General features: G+C 40.9%; 1 long non-coding RNA gene across 1 annotated transcript; it reads left to right on the top strand.

Moving 5' to 3' along the window:
• The first annotated feature begins 3,083 nt into the window (after positions 1-3,083).
• Positions 3,084-5,226, top strand: LOC122965507. Its single transcript, XR_006398240.1, has 5 exons — positions 3,084-4,115; positions 4,216-4,385; positions 4,472-4,518; positions 4,599-4,661; positions 4,745-5,226. It is a non-coding gene; the product is annotated as an uncharacterized LOC122965507 (long non-coding RNA).
• Positions 5,227-5,550: the final 324 nt, after the last annotated feature.

Raw genomic sequence — 5,550 nt, 5'->3', positions numbered from 1 at the left:
TGAAGGTGGTTGAACTAATGAGGGGTGTGGCAGAGCAGAGAGTGAGACTGAATGATTGGATGATTCCCACAGCAACAGGTGAGGGGGAGAGCAGACTCTGACAATAAAATGTTAAATGGAGAGTACGAATTGTTAAGCAGTAAGCATGAAATATTAAACAGAGTGAGAACTCTTAACCTGAGAGCACAAAATATTAAACGAAGAGAATGATTGTAAAATGGAGAGTATGAAATATTAAATGGAGTGAACAAGTTGTAAAACTCAGAGCATGAAATGTTGAATAGAGAACAAATTGCTAAAAAATAAGCACAAAATATTAAATGGAGAAAATAAATCACATAACAGTAAGCAAGAAAATATTAAATGGAGCATACGGATTTTTGTTGCCTCAATTAGACTTAACAAGCTCTGTAAAAAACACAGTCAGGCTAAAGTAAGGATACAACATGAACAGTTGAAGTAAGCTGGGAGATTTTCTTGTTCTTCAGGACTGTGTTGGTTGTGTTTCTGTGGCTGAGCTGTTCTCCACGTCTCCGTTAGCTCAGTTGTTGTTAGCCTGCGATGGCTCAAACCAACACTGGATTCATCAAGTGGCTGTTTTCCTTAATCATTTCATACCAGCTGTCGTCTGCTTACTGTAGTCTCCAATGCAAGCTTTTCGCTAGTTGTCTTTACTGTCCAGATATTTTTCAGTGTTTTATGATCTTGTCTCTGCTTCTCAGTACAGTGTGTTAATGACAGATGTTGGTCATGTTGTAGATGTCTCACAGCTGCACTAAACTGCTTTATTATCTGCTTCTCTGTGCAGCTCAATAATTCTTCAGCTTACCTTTTCTTTCTTTCTTTCTTTCCTTCCTTCCCCAGTAGCACCGGCACAATCACTGGCAATTCTTCCTGGCGTCCAGCACACATACAGTCAACATACTATAGCCACGTGAACACAACAAGCACACCAGCTCATATCATTGACTTAAAAATGAAGTACACACAGAAGAGAAACTAAATTGTTGTTTTTCAACAGGATATTAAAGCCAAAAACAAATTATAAATCTACTACAATTTTTCAAGAATTCATAGTAAACTTGAATTTTTTTCTTTCTTCATACAAATAGTCATTCTTAATCAATTGATGACATCCCAAAATTATATATTTATTTATCCTGCACTTTCACACATGTAATTCCAAGAAAAGGGGTGTGTAAATATGTTACTTGTTCTCTGCATATAGGTGATTTCTACTTTCATACAGGTTTACATTTTATTTCTTGCACCATTTTTCATTAGTTCCCTATCACAATGGTGATAGTGTGATGTTGCATTGATTGTCACACCATGCAGGTGCTGGTGAGCAAAATAGCATGAAGAAAACAGATGCAAAACAGTAAACTCACAACCAGGCCTTCTTGGCAGTGTGCCTCTTTCCAGTGAAGAGGTGGTCATTTTGTGACCTTAATCTGATCAGCTTTTGTGTCACTTTGTCTTCCCCTGTTAAATGAGACATATTCCAGACCTGTCAGTGCAGGGCAACCTACTTTACAAGCAATGACACACATTATTTCACTCACATAACATGTAGAAAACAAGCACCTGCATGGTGTGACAATCAATGCAACATCACACTATCACCATTGTCCACGTACCCACTAAATATAGTGTTTGCTGTAAATATTGTGTACCTTGCTTATTGTAAGTGATCACACTTAGGTTCTTCACTTTGCATGCAAGACCTCATGAGTCACACTTTACTGTAATAAGATACCCCTTTACTAGTATTGAACATAAATGTTGTGTGTGGTACCATACCAGGGTTGCAATAAGGTGATGTGGTTTGCACTCCACAGGGAAATCATTAAGATGATGCAGATGGAGGGAAAGTTAGTAACAAGATTCAGCTGGCATCACAGCTGATAGTTTGTGAAAACATCTAATTACATTCAGCAGCTGAATTGCTGATAACAGTGATTGGATTAAATGACACTGCTGATTACAGTGACAGAGTGAATGGCATAGCAGGGCAAGGTTAAGGACAATTCAGTCATTGCAGTCAATGGGCAGGTACCCTATCAGTGACAAACAATGACAAGTGACTCAATAACAATGTAAAAACAAGTAAATGTGTACACAGTATCATGAAGGTGGGAGTGGGGGCAACTACAGTGGAAACCGCTTATAGTGATCAGGATTACAGTGATCAACCCCTTATATGGATGAAAAAGGTTGGGACAGAATCAAATGCTTTTTAAATAATTCATTTATAATAATCAAGTAGTCCGTTTACAGTGTTCATTTTGGGTCTTTTTGTAGATGAAAACCTATGGGAAAACATTTTAAAACTATGGTAATTCTATGATGTTTTTTTATCTTACCTCCATGATACACGTCTGATATTAACTTGGTGGCTGCAGCACCATTATCAGGCATTGCAGCGCACCTCCGCAGGTTTGTGTGGAGATGTGGGGTGGGCGTGTTTGTTTGTAACTGCCATGAAACAATTAGAAAATAACTTACTCAGATAGTGCTTTAAGTGGGTGTTGTTGGTACATGTGTAAAGCTGTTGTATATTTATCCTTATACATATCCTTACTTCCTTTCCCCCTTATTTTAAACGTTCATTCATTAATTTATTCACTAATTGAGTATCCCTGTGTAGCAAAAACATAGTCTATTATATAGCCCTTTTTCATCTTACTCTAAAGTGACAAAAATGACTGTTTTGGACTATTTCGCTTTCCGTACATCCAGTTGTGCTTGGGTGCTTCTAGAGGTTCCATCAACACTTGGCGTCCTCAAAGGGGAACTTGAATTCCTAAAGGAAACAGAATCAGCTGCTTCACCGGGTGTTGTGTCCAGGCATCTAAGGGGATTGTCGGAGGCCAGAACGGGCATCTCTGGACTGGGCCTCCACTCACCCACTTTAATCCCCCCTCTGAACTATAATACATCAGTCACCTACAAAGCTGGTAAGCCAGCTCTTTTCATCTGATGGGTAATCTTTTGTCTGTCCCATAAATACTACCCAAACCCTCTCCTCCTCTTTCACTTTTGCATTCTATGTCAGAGCCGGGATCAAACACGTTGCTTAGAGCACATCTAAAAAACTATGAAGATACTACTTATCTTCCGAGCCATCACCTTACTCACCTTATCTCAGCCATGGATTTCATCTTCTTATCCCCGTCAGACAACGATCTTTTCAGACGGCATCAGGACAACCAAGTCCAAGGTCTCTGCCAGCCCACACCAATGGATCCAGTTGAAAACTTCCCCGCTGCCTCTGTGCCCAAGATCCTGCTTTCCGTGGCCCACAAGCCATCCAGGAAGCAGGCGACTCTGGCAAGCTCCATCTGCTCCACGGTCCATATTCCACCCGTTTCATTTTTCCTTAACATCCAAAACTATAGTTAACCGAACGAATCCTCGGTGTCTCCCAGCCTATCTCCTTCATCTGCAAAGAGGGGACGAGCAGTTAAAAGACCATCCATCACCGTCGCCACAATTCCCCAACTCCTTCACCCACAAGGATAGCTACAGCCCCCCGGCATCGTCCTGACACCAACCTCACAACTCATAGTAGGTTGCTGCGTCACCATGCTCCAGGGAGGTCCCCCGCCTGTCTGCCCACTTCAAAAATTTCAGATTGGACCAAAAAACATTAAAAGAGAGAGGAATTCCATTCCACCGTTCGGACAATACGGCAAAACTTTTCCATAACCTCATGTCAGCCTGTTGTACACACCGCTCCGTCAACATCAGCCTTCTGGTGACGTCACCATGTAAAACCCACCGACACGCTGTGACGTCAGAGCACCCGTTAAAGTGACGTTAAAGCGCAATCGCACCCTCCAGCCCAAAGCCAGCGGAGTGGACAACATCAGAGGAAAAAACATGGATCACTTTGCCATAAAAGTGATCAGTGGAAGTTAATGTTACTCAGGAAATTTACCATGAAGACTAATTACAAACCACAATGCAAGAATATGTACTACAACCATATGTGCAAATCTCTCTCTCTCTCTCTATATCTCTCTATCAGTGTTCATACCGAACAAACATGACTGGACAAAAGAGGACTTGGCAACAAGTAAAGATTAAATATAAAAACATTTTGCAGGCTGGTAAGTGCTTTGATTGCTAATAATGATGTACAAATGAGGTGTATAAATTACTTAGAAGGTGCCTGTTCACATATTTTATTGTCTGTACTTATTTTAACAGTTAAAAAAAGGCACATGTGTCTGACATGAAGGTGGCCCACCAACCCCAGACTTCACCCCAGCAGAGAAGCTGGCCCTTGACCTGAACCAAGGGAGACCTGTGATGGAAGGGATCCAGGGGGGACGCCACTGACTCTGTCCCACCTACAGAAAATGCCCTTTTCATACAAGGTACATTATTCCAGTACTGCACATGGAATTCAATCAACCATGTATATGGTGTTATGTGGACTGTCTGACTTTGGCTTGCCTTGCAGCATCTGGCAACACACTCACTCTTCTCGAGCCACCAGACGATAATCTGGTGAGTATTATTCATTAAAGGCGTAGGGTTGGCACATCCTGTCAACGCTAGGTCAATACAAGTTCTATTGGATGTGACAGGGGGAAGGCACTTCTGCAGCAGATGACGGGGAGACTGTGTGACTGGACTCCAGAGGGCTTGAGGTATCATCTCAATCTTGTGGAAATACTTAGTCCATAATGGATAAGTGATGTGGTGCTCACAGAAAATATCACATTTGTAACAGGACCCAGATGCTGTACAGCCCGATAGCCAGCCTGGCAACATAGTGAGTATTGCCTAAAGGAGATCCACATTATGCACAATTCCTGCTGTCCTAATTGATAGGTGTTGTACAGAATTCACAAACTGTCAGATGTCTATACACCAAACACCCAGAGAGACAAATAGAGCTGGCAGATGTGAAGATTAAAGTCCACAAGAAAAAACTGCAGGGTATTGACCTGGAAATCAAACAAAAGACACTGAGGAAACTGGACCTGGAAATCCTGAAACTACAAAGAGAGGGAAGTGATTCCAATGCACACTATAAGCATGACTGTAACATAATGTATTAATCATTGTTGTTCTCTCTCCCAAGCTCCAAGCTGACAAGTGATGACTGCAAAATAAAAAGGTCAAAACACATTGTGGTGTCCTCCCAGTTTCATGAATGTACAGTACACTATGTAGTTATCGGTCCAGTGAAGTGAGACTATAATTTGGGAAGATTATACAATTATGAAACCTAACAACCACAAACTGTGTGCTACCAATTCCAAATAAAATACATGTACACAGGGAAGAGACATACACTATCCTCTATTAGTGAGGGATAGGCTTCATCAGCCATTTCTAATCATCTCAAGATGTGTAATAATACACGTATTCATCAAACCTCTGACAGCAATATGAACAGTAGGCCTAACAATAATAATGACTATCACATGAATATTTATAAAAATCATAATGGTTACAATTAAAATAACAGTGGACCTACTTAACTGAAGGTCAATGTATCTGTGGTATTATAAAGCAGGCTAATAAAAATGA

Source organism: Thunnus albacares, chromosome 16 (assembly GCF_914725855.1).
Source record: "Thunnus albacares chromosome 16, fThuAlb1.1, whole genome shotgun sequence".
Taxonomy (NCBI): domain Eukaryota; kingdom Metazoa; phylum Chordata; class Actinopteri; order Scombriformes; family Scombridae; genus Thunnus; species Thunnus albacares.
Note: the sequence above shows the minus strand (reverse complement) of the source record. Positions and strands in the feature narration are given on the sequence as shown.